This window comes from Mugil cephalus, chromosome 13 (assembly GCF_022458985.1).
Source record: "Mugil cephalus isolate CIBA_MC_2020 chromosome 13, CIBA_Mcephalus_1.1, whole genome shotgun sequence".
NCBI lineage: Eukaryota > Metazoa > Chordata > Actinopteri > Mugiliformes > Mugilidae > Mugil > Mugil cephalus.
In genome coordinates, this window is record NC_061782.1 from 17635158 (window position 1) to 17652835 (window position 17678).

The 17678-nt window shown below is 41.7% G+C and overlaps 1 protein-coding gene across 1 annotated transcript in view; it reads right to left on the reverse strand.

Moving 5' to 3' along the window:
• chrm3a (cholinergic receptor, muscarinic 3a) overlaps window positions 1-17678 on the reverse strand; it is a 74018-nt gene that overhangs the window by 29352 nt on the left and 26988 nt on the right. The window contains exon 2 of the mRNA XM_047603967.1: window positions 16300-16433. The gene's annotated coding sequence lies outside the window, so the exon portion shown is untranslated. The remainder of the gene's footprint in view (window positions 1-16299; window positions 16434-17678) is intronic.

Here is a 17678-nt window from a genome sequence, read left to right on the forward strand (position 1 = left end):
TCCTCATCCCAATGGCCTTTTTCTTTTAACACAACAAAGTGGATAACGTCCCTCTTGTCTATCCTTTTAAATCCTGTGACTGCATAAGCAGAGCAACCAAACAAAACAACAGATCGGACACCGCCCTTGCCAAAAAATGATTAACCATCCCGGCGCTGCAGTAAAAACAACCATCGTTCTTATCTATGACATGGATGATGCTTTACAGATGAAGCCAGGTGGTGCATATGTGCTGTAGGGCCACTTCTACAGCGCATCAATCAAAAGCATTCAAAAGTCCTCCATCTTAACGTTAGCTTGAATTTCTAGCTAGGTGTGGCTGTTGCCAAATTTCTAGTTGTAAATCTGCCATCATCATCATCGTCATCGTCGTGAACCATGTGTGAGAAGTTTGACAGCTGAGCTTGAAGTCAGACCTTGTGTAAAACATCGCTTTGAAAAGCACAACTTCTGCTCATGCTGCGTCATACTGAAAAGACCCCGACTTTACCATCTAATGGAAGGAATGCTCTTTTCTTCTGTTCAAATAATGACACAGACGGAACCTGAATAATAGAAGTGTAAGTGTCCCTTCACCAGGCAGCAGATCCTTGGCTTCCACTCCTACTTTATTACTAACATTAACCCTGAAACTCATTTTAAAGCTCTCATTCAAGAAGACTTTAAAAGAAGAAAAAAGATCACCAGAAAAGAAACTAGTTCTCTTGACTGGTCTTTCAAGCGGATGCCTCTCAAATAATGAGGGGGAAAAAAACAAAAAAACATAAGATTCACCAGCTCTGTCTTCATGTCTTCGTGGTCAATAAGGTAGCACATCCAGAAAGGTCGAACTGAGAAAATCCCACAGAGCCAACGAGACAGCGAGTGAAAAACGCTGGCTCACTTTTACACATACAAAAACAGCAGAGAATAATTAGTCGGTACAACAGCTTATTATTGTCAGAATTGAACAGTAATTGCACAACGGGGGATGATGCTCAGATTTACGCAGCCTTTTGTGGGCTCATTAGTACCAGAAGGTGTTCATGTTAGTAGTCTATATAAAACCCCTGACACCTAAGTTGAATGACAAGTGGCCCACATCAAAATGCACGCGGGGCCTTTGCTTGACATTACAGCTGCTTTGGCAAGCGCACTTCAAAATAATGATCAACTTAATACCAATCCTGGCAGTTATGATCAAAGCAATGCTGGCGACTCTTTGAAATTAGGCAAATGCACCAATTTAACATGTACAACAAGTATACCTCATGATCCGCCTAAATCACTTGCGCTTAAAATAAAAGCGTAACAAACTAAGCGTGGATTTTACAAAACTCTGAGAAAACAGTCTAACAGGCAGAACAGGCAATATCAATGCAAAACAAGTGTGAAGCCTTCCAACTGTGGCCACCACTGGCATCTATCAGAGGAGCCCCCCTCCGCCCACTACCTCAACACGCTTCGCAATGTTTCAGCAAGTCCAGTCACGCAAGGACAATAAGGTAGGTCTTCCCCAAAAAGTGAGTCGAGGGCCTTCACCACATGGAGTCACTTCACATTTGAACTGAGACCGACCTAAAGCATTAGACTGAAAAGCTACTTTCATAAAAGAGAAAATCCATTAAGACGGGCAGATTTCCTCTGATGTCCTCTCAGGCAGAGTCACACAGAGTCTTCATAGAATAATACAAGTTAATACTATTACACAGGTCTTATTATGTCTGATTTTAGCTTTGCTTACAGTGCTGACAATCACAGCCGCAAGAAGCAGGCTTCTCAGCTGGTGGTTGCTACGTAGAACTTGGTTCCCTGATTTGTTTTAAAGCCAGCGTGAACATGCATTTAAGGCGTTAAGGACGGGTCTTAGATAACATTTCACGCAAGAGATGTAACTGAGCTCTAATTGTGGGAGGTGAGACAAGGGAAACAAAAAGCATTTTATAACCCAAGCGCCTGGACTAATGAAATACTGCCATGAGAGACATTTATTGCTGGAAACCTTAATTTATCCATGGAGCCACTTGGAAGTCAGATTTCCGGCCTACGTGAGTAAGGATGTATTTTATGGCCTTCTCCTCCACTTACCCACTTGGGAATTGAATTTGGTGATATCACAGGGCGCATGTGACCAGTATTAAGTTTGCGAACAAACAAATGACGCACTATTCTTGGCTACTATAAGTCAGGTGTCGGTTACACCGCTGGCCTGGTTCGGTGACTGCATTAGCGCCAGTGACTTTGCTATGGAACAGATCAGATGTGAGGAGACGACAGAGCCCTCTGCTAATTGTAGCAAACTCAGTTTGTTATGAAACATATCTTGGCTTTGTCATGTCTCATTTAGGCCAAGCGCTGGCCACCCAAATCCTGAGCAAAACTGGGGCTTCTCTTGGAAACTTATGAGATTGAAAAAACAATAAACAATAACAAACACATTTATGTCTGTAATAGCTGTGGAAAAGACAAATGCAGTTTGTAAAAGGGTCAGTTCACTGCTATGTACACCATAGGAGATACATGGGAAACTTCCAGCATAAACAACAAGCTAGCAGGTCAGATTGGAATCTAATTGAAATGATGTTAAAATGCAACACTCTGCATCTCTGGTCCCAGCTTTACAGATTATGTATGACGTCAAAGATATGATCTCCAAGTTGGGCGGAGAGGGTGGTTTTATGTTAGAGAATCAGACCTGTCAGACTGCAGTAATGTCGAGCTGCAGCCCTCATCTCAAGACCAATTAATGCCAGCAGATGTGCGGTCGCTAAGTAGGATTCCATTTTTGGTGTCATCTGTCCTCTTACCCGCCATGTCACAATCCTTTTGTCACAGAAAGCCTATATCTCAAAGACAGATGGACAAAGATCTTATTAACTATGCACACTGGATCAATTAAACTCACTCTGCAACAGCCTCTTGGGCAGTGGACAGCTGCACGTCTTCTAAGAGTGCCGTATTCTCGCTCTCCCCTTAGCTCTCTTCTGATGAACTCACACAGTCTCTTCCCTTATCAGTCCTTCCTTTTTTCCCCCGCTTCCTTTGTTTTTTTTTTCTTTTATCATCATCAATCTCAATCTCTCTACTCCAGCTCTGTCTTGATCTGCCCTTGCTTCTGCTTTTCCACATTCCCATTCTGCCTTTGCCTTTTATCCCACCTCTCCTGCAGATACAAGTGAAATCCCACAGCTCTGAATGACTTTTGTTCTTCTCATCTGTACGCCATTTGTCTCGGCAGTTGGTCCATCCTGACAAACTAGAGCATGCACTTACAACAACACGCACGTTTCATTATTAAAAAAAAAAAATTCAGACTTGGGTCCGGTACTTTTGAAAACCAGCCTCCGCAGCTTTACGCATTGGGTTTTGATTAGTATAAACAGCATTAGCCTACATAAGCACAAGCTGAGCGTTAAGTACAGACAAATGTTTGTCATTCGTTGTTCCCCTCTGCTCTATCTTCTCAAGGACGAAGGCATCAGCTGGTGTCCTGAGGCACTGGCTTCTGCATTATGTTGTTCCAGTCAAGTCATTAACACCATGCCACTGGGAAGTGTCTCTGTCAATGGCTACACACAGAGGTGGCTATCAGAATTCGCATCACTTCAAGCTCATTGTCGCTGCTATTGTCTCCACCAGCAGCAGGCGCACGTACAGAATCAGCGAGACACCGATCACTGCTGCGGGCCTTGCCAAAAAAGACATCTTTTTTTTTTAATCTTATTGCGTTCAGTTGAGTGGAGATGCGATGCAGCAACGGAGAGGTGAAAACAAAAACCAAAAACTAAGAACCAACCGAGGCAATCTGGAAACTAGGCAAGACAGGAAATTGAGACAGAAACCCATTAGCCAGCTAGTTGTACGGGTTGTTACACTGATAGTAAGTTGGACTGATTGCACTGCGTGAGCGTGTTTCGCTGTTGTGCACTTTATAAAGGTGAACACACAGTTGTGGGGCAACTGCTTCTTGCTTCTGAGCCAAAACCAATTTATTTTACAAGAGAGAAAGAGAGAAAGGCATTTCACTTTCATTTATACCTGAATTACCCATATCTAAATCACCACAATCTGTACATGAAAGAAAGACAAATAAATACAGGCATATAGATGGATATAGCACAGAATTAGTTCAGTGTCATCTACCGCTGATGCAATATAGTAAAAAAAAAAAGAAAAAAGAAAGAAAAACAGTTTGAGGAAAAGTGAGATTTGTATGATGCAAAAATCTTTATCTTAACATCTCATAGATGCATGAAACCTACGGAGTCATATCCCCTCACAGTATGCACAGATCAGCCTATCGTAAAAGTCACGCAGGTGGAGAAAATCTATTTGGGCGTCATTCAAGGTGAATCTTTTTTTTCCCCACCCTGTACCACAACTTTTGAAGGTTAGGAGTTCTCTACATGAACTGCATGCTACACAAAAACTCTCTCCAACCTCTCTGTTTTATCACTTCCCATACATTGGAGGGCCCTTTCTTTTCGTGTTAACAGCATTCCTCTCTACCTCTTACTGCAGGATTCTGTGTCCCTCACTATTGGATGCTGACCAGTAACCCACTCCCCGGCCCCATAATGCTGATGGAAGGCTTTCCCTGCCATCTGCCAGCCACGAGAATTTGCGAGTATGGATACAATTGCATCTGTAAGGTTATTTCTAACTAAACAAGGCGTACAGTGTGCTGTGTAAAAGCAGGAGGAGGGCAGAAAACAGAGGAGGTACAGTAACAGCGCGGAGAGCAGAGAGAGAGAGGGGCAGAGAACTGGCGGAGGATAATAATCTCTCTTTTCCACTTGCTGCCATTTCTCGAAGCCACGGTGGGGAGAGATATCATGAGGTGTCAGAGACAGGCCTCAGCCTTCTTTTCTGAAACCCACTAAGAGGGGAAATAATCCATACTATTATTTAAATCTCGGATTTCAAATGAAATCATAGGAGTATATATTTTGATCATGAATATTTAGGCATCACTGGGTGATGACCGATGCTGAAAAGCAGATGTGTTCGACTGGGCATAAAAATCCACTTTAACACAGCGTTAGCATTTGCAAATAAACCAGCCTGCACTTGCCTGCAAATCAAGTGTTGAGCGACTTAAGGTCTGATAAGGTTAATATGTTGGTCAAGCTCTGCTGGTTTTGTCCCCAGGGAAAACTTAAACTAAGAGCATTAGGCTAGTAGAAATGTGCTACTAAAATAAGATCTTCCAGGAAGAAAAAACAAAAAAAAAAAAAACAACTGTAGTGAGATCTTTATATCCTGCCAATGGATTGGAATGGAACTGAATCAATTGAGTGTCATTAATTGTGGCACAGAGTGGTATTTTTGTCTCCAATAATTCTCGGAGGAAATGGCCGTGAGCATTATGGCGCTACACAAATCACACAGGCCGTTATCTTAGCTGATGTGCAGCGGGCAGCCGGCCACAGATGTTCCCAACAAATGAGCAAGGAATTAGACGTTAGAAGTGGAGGTCCATTAAAGCCACATTGTCTGAACGTGCTAAAAACTAAAAAGTGCCTCCCAAATCCACAGCCTGTTGTTCACATAGGTTCTGACATAAATTAAGGAAGAATTAAGACTAACATGCCAAGAAAATGGTTTTGAAATTGAAAGTAATATAAAAAATATTGGACAACATAGTGGAGGGTAAATTGGTTTCTACTGCTGGTAGGTGGAGAAAATCCCCTACTACAATGTATGTTAATTGCATATTGCTATACAGTATATGAATGTTTCTATTATGAACTAATCCTCGGGAGGTTTTCTACATTCATCAGCTTCTTTTCTGGTCACTGAAAATTTGAGTTTACTATCCTATAAAACCTTATACTCAGTATTTGAGTGAAAATGTTAATTGAAAATGGAATTGTTCCACATTAAATTGTCTCAACTCTATTTGGTTATTAAATAAAAATACCTTACAGCAGTGTCTGTTTCTGGCTAAGCCCATCAACTAAATGCAAAAGACAAAAAGACAATGTCCAAAATAAGCTGCGCCCATTGAATCGCTGCAACGTGGCGCCAAACGTGCCAAAGCATATTAAAGAATAGATACCATGGAATAAATGTCATGGGAACAGCAAACTTCAAATTACCCATTCCCACACCAGTAATGTATCTAATTGTTGAACATCCATCACTGTCAAGATCACTGAGTCCTCGCAAATTCCAATTTTACAATTTATTATAATAAGCAATGAAAATAAATGTACATAAACATCTAGTTGTCAAACACAGGAGGGTAAAATATGCTGCATACTGTAGAACCCCGCAGCTCCTCCGCTACTAAACCAAGTTTATTTTCTCTTGCGCTGGCAAACTACTGCAATTCCAATTACTTATCATATGACTCCTGCGAAATGAAAAGTGGAAATGGAAAGTAGCATTATGGTTTGTTTATTTACAGTTCTTATAGATCAGGCTATGATGCAAAATAGAGAAATTCTCCTTCCGAGCGCCTTATCGAGGTTTGGGAGCAGAGATAGAAATGCCGCGTCCGCGACGGCTCGCGCACCCACACACACACAGCGGGTAGCTCATAACCAGTGCGGCTAAACAGCTCAGGCATGACACTTTGCATGCATACAGTATGAAGGGAGAGAGGTAATGAGCTGAATTATTTCGCTAAATAGAGGGGTCTGGTGCTCTGGCGTGTAAGGCTGCGGAGAGGTGACCTCACGAGGCCCTGCATTTCACTCTCATTCACTCTCTCTGGGAAAGATTCACATGGGATTTTATCAGCAAGGTTTAACATCTGTGAATGGATAAACAATACGTTAAAGATGCTGTCATAAACATGCACGCTATTAATTACAAATAACAAAAACACATCCAGTTCTCTTGCTATGTGTGCATATGTGCAGGGATAAAAAGTTGCATTGATTTTTTATTAACACAATTACCCTGAAATTTTAAAGTTGCGTCCACTCATGAGGGGATTGATGAGACAAAAGAGAGGCAGGGATAAAAGCCTGACCGGAGAATAGATAATTGGGGGCATTTACTTTATACGGTCGGTCTGAGCTGATGTAAAGCGGAGAAGTAATGCAATCATTGGCTTTCTGTAAAGTGAAATGCTTTGGGGGTCTGATTTAAACACCCACATTAGGGTTTTAAACGCAGCCGGACAAGACGGATGGAATCTTAAACATGCACGTTAATTGCTGCCGGCCAACGAGACAGATGATTCATCAACATAGATGTAGATAACATGGCACAGTGGGCAGTGGACTAATACACTAAAATCAATCACCCTGACACTCAAGCATGTTCCAAATTTTAGAGTGTGTGAGGGAAACGAAGAGGCCGTTTAACTCGATCATGTCCATCACGAAGGATGAATAACGACCAACGGCAAATTACTTAAAACACTAAGCTTTATGGGACGTGCATGGGGGAAAACCCTAGAGGTGAGCAAGTTAACGAGAGCCCACTTCCTCTCTCGGCTGCTTCAAAGGGAAGCCTACACAGGTGGATTGATGTTCCTGCCCAGACAAAGCGAGGAAGGCCGGAGGGTTAGCGCGAGGCCGCTCAATCTGTGCGCGTGCGAGGGCGAGCGTTGACACGTCTGTCTGCTCGTTTCTGTGTGCTCGCATTTTTCGTCAGGGTCTGATCCAAGCGCCTGCAGATGCCAGTGCCATTTGCTCCCCCCTGCCAATCAAAGGCCACAGCAGAATGCCAGTTCCTGGGAGCCCTGGTTTACAGGGGGTTTACCTGTATGTCAGTAATGCTCAAATGCACAATGTGCCTTACGCCCGTAGCAGAAAACTCACACAAAGGGAAGACTTTTCCACAATTGATGCATCTATCAGTCATGAGTGATAGGAATGAAATACCATGAAAAAAAGTAATTATTAGTTATATTTAATTGAAATTTTGTGTTTATTTATGTTTATGTGCGTATGCCTTTCTGTTTGGCCTGGATGAATATTTTATATTTTATTGTTACAGAGTCCTCACATGTAAGTACACTAATTAACATGCAACGTGTGAACGCACAATGATTAATGCATCAATTTTGTGTGCATCAATGTATATATTCACTATCTGAATCAAGTGCACACTTAAATACATAAGGATACCGGTCATAAATAGATACATATGAAAAGACAACTGGGTTTAATATGATGAAAAACTCGTCATAATAAAAATCAGAATTAAAATAAGTCATATAATAGTGATGAGTCCAATCAGGCTATCCATAGGGAATATGGTCTTAAGGATTCCATTTATGAATAACATTATACATTTATCATTATAGAGGTCACATGAGCTTCAGCATATGTAATAGCTTTTTTTAAAAGACTGACATTCGGTTAAATTAAATGTCATCAGATTAGGCACCTCTTACACACTAGGTTAATGGAGAAAAAACACCAGGGGAACATGGTCATAGATGGTGTTGTCTGCACTTTTTCACACTAGTTTTGCACCCTTTCCAACTAGGAGGTTCTGACATCATCTTTGACATTTACACTCATCAGGTCGTTGTGGACGTCTCAGAAAAGGCCACCTGATTGCAGAACGGAAGATAAATAGGACACATGGTCTTTTCCCATTCAAGTTGCTACAAATTATGCTTTGGACACACCTTGACAGAAGGCCTCTATCAACATCCATCTGGCTTGAGGAGATATTTTCGTTGGTCTGTTATACTTCAAAACGCTGACACAAAAACTGGCGATAAATAAAAAGAGAAACCGGAGAAATGAGAGCAGCCCAACAAACTGTACGTCATGTAGAGACGCATCCGTCCCAATTGCATTGCTGATTCTGGCACAGATTAGCATAGCCTGTAAAGAATTGCTGATATCACTAAAACAGGCTATACTAATTAAAGCCAGAATCATCAATTCAGATCCTCGGACACCTTGACCCCTAAAAATGGAAGAGAAATGTTTGGTTCCGGGCGAAGCTGAAGTTGGAAACAAATCAGAGGTTAGTGTCAGAGAGGCAGTAGATGGGTGGAAGATAAAAGAAAAGCACATCTGGATGCCTCCGTCATATAAAAATGTAAAGAATAATAACCTTCAGTTACAATCTACATATATGACATAATATAAAATCATTCATGTTTTCGGTCCTGTTAAGGAAAGGGGAAAAAGGTAAGAAAAATACTCTGAGTTTCATGCCGCATTTCATTTCAGTCATAGGACAAGAGAAAACATGTCCACAGGACAGATGTCCCCTCTATTCTATAAGTAGTCTTTATCAAACACAAGCTGTATCTGAGAATTATACCACACACAATGCATCACACCAGGACTGGTTACTCAGTGACACCTTGCATATAATGGATGGCCTGAAGAAAGAAAAATGAAGGCGAGCAAAGGAGAACGGAGGGCTGGGTGCAGATGTGAAAAGGAAAATGAACATCTGAGGAGAGTTAGCAGGGTACTGTGTGACAGAAAACAAATGAACGGAGAACTGCATTTTGAGATAAGGAGTGCACACATTCTGTTTCAGAGCAGCTCTGTTCAGTACGTATTGCCCAGTGAGACGGAAACTCTCCAGCATTTCCCATACAGAGAACAATGACTAAGAAGGATGAGTGAAAAGATCCAATAACAGAGATGGTTTACTGGCTTTGACTCTCTCCTGACTCTCCTGGACCATATGTCAAAGAGGTGACGTTCCTCGTGTTTAGTTAGGTTTGCTCTTTGAAATCCTCGCAAATAAAACACCCGAGTGTGCCGGTTTGTCAGAATTATCCAACAAAAAATTAGCATTCAAGAACCTTTGATGAGAAGTCTCACAGCTTTATCATCATAACGATACGGACCTAAGACACGGTGTACAGCAGATACTGTTTACTGATTCATCCCCACACCGATGTGACGCATGCTGAGATTTCTATCGCTGACTTTGAAAAGGAAAAATTCCTAAGGGGTCGTGTAAACCAAATAATGGAACTGCTTTAACGGAAGGTCAAAAGAAGAAAGAGTGCTCATTTTCAAGCTCTGACTTCAAGTGCTTTGCCCGTGAGCAATTTTAGAGATGCAGGAAGAAATTCATATGAGGAACGTGCCCTCTCGAAACATGCTTACTGTCCTCTAATCAGGTCATTGCCCAGGGAGCTGATGAAAACGTGCGAAGGAACTTTAAATTCCTATTCATTTATGTATCTGTGACTTGACACAGGTAGATAAGACCTCCTGTAGTCTACTGTTGTTACCTACATTGTGACATGTCCTCTAAGACCAACCTCCATGCTAGGAAATCACTGTGCAATACCTGAGCGGAACAAGAATTGTGAGATCAGAGATTTCTGGTTTGCAGGTATTTCGCCATAAAACACCACATAAATCAAAATATGGACCACTTGACGATTGTGATGAAATTATCCTCAGTGGACAATGGATATCTCAAATTTTATGGCAATGCATCCAAACGTTGAGGAGACGTATTCAATGTATTGAGAGCAAATGTCTGGAAATTATCCACTGAGTGGGGTTCAGGCTCTATGTACTAGACTATGAATGAAAAAACAAGTCCCGGTTGAGTAAACACAACTTGTAAAACTCCACTACAGACAACAAAAGGCCAGTATGTGCAGTCGGTTTTCAAACTTCAGCTTTCTGGAATGTCTAGTGAGTGGTGACGGTGTGCGGGATGTGTTAAATATTGCAGAAATGTACAGGCATTAGGCCTACAGTGCAGTTTCCACCAATACATTCCAAAACCACCACAAAAAAACATATTTATGCCACAGGAGAAAAGTCGGGGAGATACATCTGGACACTGTCTCCTGCAGGTATGGAACTGTGTGTTCTGGCAGCTGAAGTAGGAAGGGCAACAAAAGCAGGGAATTTTGTAGAGGGAAAGAAAGGGGGAAAAAACAACGAAAAAGTTTCCTCCAGATTCACAGGTACACAATGTCCCTTTTAGCTCTCAGTGTTGGCCCCGTTTAAGGGAATGAATGTTAAAATTAGAATAAAAAGTGCGTGTTTGTGAAAAAACGTTGCTCCATGCGCTAAAATAGCAATGTCGCACAAGGTTATTTCGATCAGTGTGTACATCCGAATCACCACTGTCCCATGTTTTCGTCTTTTGTGGATAATGGTTCTCACTGCGGTTCACTGGAGTCCCAAAGCTTTAGAAATGATTTTATAACCTTTACCAGACTGATGGATCTCAGTTTCTTTTTTCTCATTTGTTCCTGGATTCCTCTATATCTCAGCATGATGTCTAGGTTTTGAGGATCTTTTGGTCTACTTCACTTTGTCAGGCAGCTCCTATTCAAGCGATTTCTTGATTGAGAACAGGAAGTAATCAGGTCTGGGCGTGGCTCTCAGGAAGGGTCAAACTCTTTTTCCACACAACTATATGATGCAAAAAAATAACATCTTTTTAAAAAAGTTGACGATGAATGAATAAGTGGTCCCATGGAGTCTTACTGCTGTGGCTTTAAAACGGCTTATATCAAGTGCACCGCTGCATGGACAGGAGTTAAGAGCTTATGCTACCAACAAGGTGATAATGAAGTTTTAAAAGGGTACCTGAAAGGCATAATAAGTTCCTTGGCTTGATCCCATTGGTCAAATCCAACACAGAAAGGACAGATCGCTCTGGAGAAACATACATACTGATAAAAAGAGGCTGCAATTTGAGCCAAAGCTGCCTTTGGACAAAGCCATCAGTGGTTGAGCTGGGAAAGTGAATTGCACCTGACTAAAGGGTCATGCAACACCTCTCTAAACCAACTCATGTGTGATAGTTCACAAATAACAGAGTGTCTGCGGCATATTACAGTAGGAATGACACAGCACTTCACTTTTGACGTGACAACAGCTCCGAGCCCTGACTTCCTGAGAAAAGCTCATCAGACTCAATGTCACAGATGTGGTTCTGCACCGTCCCAAGCTGTGACACTTTTTCCTTCCTTTAACAGCCGTGACATCTTCGATCTGTCCCCAGAGGCTTCACCTCATTCCCACGGGGCTGCTCTGCCTCGGCAACCCTATCATTTTTGAAGTTCACGTAAAGCACCTAACGTACCGGGCGCACATGTAGAACACAATACACTGTAAAGAATGAAATAAAAAAGAAGGGATGCGAGGGATTACAACAAGGAGGATCCTCAGAAGGTAAAGTTGCTACTGCAGTAATCCTTTTACGAAATGTCATCAGTGTCACAGCTTCTGTAAAGCTGCGATGTTCAACCTGTGGTGTGTGTAATTTTTGTGTACTCTTTGTGTAAGTTCTCTGAAAGAATGAAATGTCCTAAGCTCGGCAACAAGACTGTGTAATAGTCCAACAAACAGCACTAACTGCTCTATGAATTCAAGTAAGTACCAGAGCTGTCACAAAAAAGATGGCAGTTGGACAGAATATTTACAACAGCCAACTATGTCAGTAGAGTTTTAGTGAAGGTTTTTTTTTTTTTCAGATCCAAGCAAAGCAAAACAGAAACTGCTATAGGAAATACGGAAGGGTTTAATGGTGTTTTTATTAGTGGACAATGAGTCCTTCATAGCTTCATAGAGAGTTGGTTCTTCTTCCCTGGAGTCTGCCATGTTTCTGCAGCAGCCCTAGATGACTCACAAATCACTCACTCTAAAGCAGCTTTCACAATTTTACATAGAAATGGCAGAGCTGAGGTTAGGAAAGCAGCCTTGGGACTGCAAGGTCACTGGTTTGAATCCCCTTCTACACCCCGGGCCGCCTGAGCGAGCACGTAGCCCCCTGCAAACTGCTCCCCGCACGCATGACTGCCTAGTGTCCTCAAGACTGATTAAGTAAAAAAATAGGTTCTCTGATATGCCGGGAGAGGGAGGGGAACTTAGGTGGCCGCCGCTAGATGCTACCGATTTCTAAACTGGTCCTTTAAGAATTTTACACAATTAATGCTGGGTTATTTTAATATAAAAATTGGGAGCTGGGATTAACAAACACTAAATATTAAATGACTTGGCTCATGATTTGGGTCAAAACATGATTTTGGCATTGCAGAAAAAAAAAATTCCAGCAACAGCTGAACTGTTCGGGCAAAGAGAATAACGGCTCCTACAAAATAGCAGAATAGCAACAAGATATGATAAGTTCGTTACAGAGACAAACAACCATTCACACTCACACTCACTCCTAGGGTCAATTTAGAGTCACCAATCAGCCTAACGAGCGTGTCTTTGGAGGTGGGAGGAAACCGTGAAAGGAACTCTTTTAACACAAACCTTAATGCATTATCCTGTGGTGTCTGGAAACAGAATGATTGTTAGTGGGGGCTTTGGGTCCTATGGGTTGAGGGGAGGGGCCTCTGTGGATCATCCCACTGATCCTAAACTGTTTTTGACCTGCTGGGGATGGCTGCTGCCATCAAGGAGTGCAGTGCTATGGGGTGTGGTTGCCTTGTCCGGTCCAGGTGGGTGGTACATGCCTAAGTAACATCAACATCAATGCCAGTTCCAAAAGTTCAAAAACCTGTGCAAATGTGCTTGTACCCATGTGTGCATTAATGGATTTCTTAACTTAGTCAGAGATTATTCTTTAACTGCAAGTCCCTGAGAACTGCAGTTGAATACAAATAGGCTATTACAATTTCTGAAGTATTATAACACAGGACTCCACTGGCTAATGAAGTCCCACTGGACTGATTCCTCTACTATAATCCATCCTTTGTTCTCACAAACACTTCATCAGTTTGACTTTGACACACATGGTTATGATATCCAGCAAAAAAAAAAAAAGAAGAATTTAATTCTAATGATGGGAAACAGTCATTTAAATATTGAAATTACTTACTTGAAAATATACTTCATTATGTTGCAAATGTGACTAAAGTTTAGGGAATATCAATAAAAATGTCCAGTGACCTCTTCTCTTGTGGGTTACAATTAACAAAAGAATTTGAAGCCTTAAATCTGCAGTCTGCCACTACACACAGTGAATGCCCAATAAAATCCAAGCAAACAAAATAAAACAAATATTGGCTGAAACAGGCAAGAACAAACAAACCCAGAGCAAACACAATACTTCAGACAGGTCATATTTTCTATGAGATGAGATGACAGAAACGGTTTATGCACACCTTGCTACAGTCAGGGAGGTGTCTGCGCCTCCTGTCACGCAAGCCCAAATTAAACGCACGTTGTTCGGTCCATTGCTGTTGATATGCTAGAGGTAAACTCAGTAAAGTGAAACCGTAAACTCACTGAACTGTTCACAGTGTAACATTTACATTGCAACATATGCACCATTACTTTAATGAAAAATGAGACTTGCCTTCAGCTAGTAAATTATTATTTTTTTCATGTTTGCTGGATTTTAATGTTGTTGTTTTTTTTTTTTTGTGAGAATGTTTCACTTACAAAGATCGCATTGATTATAGCCCAAGGTCCCTCACTGACAAATGAATGCAAGTGTGATATCAATCATAACTTCGGTGCAAGACCTGATTCACATAGTGGCACTCACACACCCAAGGCTACTTCATTTCATATTAACTTTTCAACATATGAATATAATATATATGTTTTTTAATTTTTTTTTGTGTGTTGTCAAAAAGGTTTATCATACTCTGGTAATTGTTGACTTAAACCTTTAAATCGTTATTCACAAAATCAACATTTTTATGCATTCGATCGTAATCTGGACATCGACGTGATTTAGATCTTAGGCCCCGTTCGCCCCTGTGGACCAGGCGTCAGCTCCCCGCCACCTTTAGTATGTATCTCCACATGCATATCGAGTGAACACGCGTGACATCGAATCTCGGCTCCCTGCTCCCTATGCGAATAAACACGTGCATAATTTGGCAGGCATTTATATGCACAGTAACGTCAGTGCTTATCAGAGATGATTTATAATGATAATTAATTGATCAGGTCACAGCTCGGTGGAGTTGAAAACCTCTATATGAAGCTGAAAGTATTTAATAAACTCCTACAAACAACAAACTAAACTATCGCTCCCATGAATGATTTGACATAAATCTTGTCTTCATCGAAGTTAAGCTGTAGTTCAGTGTGTATTCGTCATGAATGCATCTTGGATGTCTTTACACCAACACTTAGTTGCCAGATTGTGATTGCAACATATATAAGACCCATTGTCAAAGTGGCAACGACTTCTCTAGGGTTCTTATTTTAAATCAAACCACGCATACATTGCGTTTCCCAGGCTATTTCTATTTCTCTGGGTCCCTAACCACGTTACACTTTATTGCACATGACATTTATTATTATAAGTGGAAGTAGTGGTAGTAGTATCAGTGTTTTGGTATTGTGGATGTTGTCAGTAGTTATTTTTATGATTACGTCTGTTTATTTTTTTACGTCTCGTGTGTGTTGACGTTCAGTTTGCTCAGGTAATAACTTACAGATTGTCAACGACTGGCACCGAGGGGCCGCTGCCCTACAAGGGCCTTCACCGATATTAAAAACAAACCACCAGGAATGTGCATCCAAATTCAGATCAAACACAATTTGCTCACATTTTCTCATGGGTACTTGCAATTTGGAGGTCTGCGGAGGTTTCAAGGATGAGACTCGGTTATATTTCAACTATTTTTCCCAGATTTGACAAATAAATATTAGTTTTGTGTTATTCTGTAAGTCACCAAAGCCAATGATGAGACCAAAAGCAATGATGCGCTGACACTGGTAGCAAGCGTTCTTGTCTAAAACCCATCTTTATGCCAGAGAAACTACACTACAAAACCAAATGTGTGTTAATCCACACTTGAAAACAGCCCACAGCAGGGTTGGGGAGTGAGAACATATTGAGAGATGAACACACGCATCGTTAGTTTTGGCCTTTTCAATGGGATTTGCTGACAATTACATAAATAGAGCCTCATTCTTAGTCGAAGAATACAGAGAAACATTTGTGGGGTCTAGTTTAAGCCCTGAACATATGATCGATTCCTTAATGAGGATATCGCAGTGGGGGGCAATGAGAGCCTTTAACAACCCATCACCAAGCATCACTGCATCTTTTTCACATGTAAACACACATAAACTCGTGTGCCTCTTGTGCAAATCTCACTGATTCCAGGCTCTTTCAGATAAAACACCAGTGCGTACGTGCTTCATTAAAGAAAAAGTCATTAGTTTCAATTAAGATCCTAAGATTATTTTAGAACAAACCTACCTCTAATTGAGAAAAACTGTAAGTCTTCAGCGTGGATGAATCAATCAGCGCTTTGGGGAGGGGGGAGAAGGCAGTCTATCCGCACTGAACATGTTTTTCCCACAAAGGCGGCAATGATAAAAGCTGACATTAGATAATGTGTTCTGTCTTCATTCGAAACGAAAACACGGACACTAGCGAACGGCTGGGAGGCCGCAGACAGCTGACGAGGGAGGGAGAACTCACCAAATGTTTTGGGGAGGTGAAGTGTCTGGAGGTCACCTTTCAGCGGAGTGCCTTTTGGTGTCCATGCTGTCTACTGGGGGTGCGGGATTATCCTCCTCCAGCCGGATCATGGCGTCTGGAAGGCAGACAGGGAGCTGGGGGACAGAGTGAGATGAAGAGAATGCGTTAAAGGGGATGTCTCCAAATTAGGAAACGGAATACCTATAGCACACCAGTCTTTTTTAGCATTTGAAACGGGGGTCAAGCTTCAACAGGTCGGAAAGACCATAACAGTTAATTACAGCCACTTTACCGCGGTGACTTTTAGCCACGGTGACTGCTCTTTCTCTCCAGAAATTATACATTCTGATTCTCAAAGCGAAGCCAAAGGTCTTTATGCAGAAAGTGTGTATTCCTCACTGCCAAAGAGCTCATATTTCTCTTTGTAAGATACCTTGATATTTCCACCAATGCCCTTTTTTATGCTTTATTTATGCAATATGTTTTAATCAAGGATCTACTTGAGTTATGCAGCTACCATTCCCCACTGGATAATATCTGTCAAAGGGAAGAATGGCACGTCTTCATGTCTAGGGAAGTGTTCATGCCTTATATAGTCTTGGTCTAGTAGAGTTGCCTGCTGCACATAGCTGGAACTAGCCAGGGGCTAAGGAAGCAGACCTTCTGAGAGCTCATTAAAAGTCTTCAAGTCTTAAGAGACAAATATGAATGTACTACAAAAGAATGAACTTGCCATTAAAAATAATCTTAAGTAATGGAGCAGTTCCCAGACTGAAAAAAAAAAAGCATTATTAAAAGCGGAAATCATATCTGGCTCAGATGATTAAATTATAAAAGGGTGACAGAGTGGAAGATGGTCAAACAATCCACAAACGCCCCCAGTGCTGTGAAACAAATGAGCGCGGTCCTCCACCGTTCGTGTTACATATACAAATTGCGCCGCAAAGGTCAGCCGGGGGGAAACGTGTCTTTTCTAATGGGGAGTTGCGTGACATTTCCCTCCTCTGTGACATCTTTTTTTAGCAACACTGACATTTTCGCAGGCTGCATTCGGAACACAAGTGAAAGCGCTAAATTTCAACATAAATCCGCGGCAGTTTTGTTGCGTTTCACAAACGGACTCCTGAAGAGATGGAGCGCTTCATCCTGACGCCGGCGACCCCGCCCGGCCTCTCTGCTACCGCGGTTCAGCTGGGTCCGCCGGGGACGTCCTCGAGTGAGCCGCAGAGAGGCCTGAACGAGACAATTACCGTTTTCAAGTTCCCGCTTTAAAACTGTAACAAGCCTTGATCTGATTTTCAATTTACATTAAGTACTTTATGAATGGGAGACTTTCCCCACAATGAGACTGTGCGAAGGCGTAATTATCCAGATAGAGA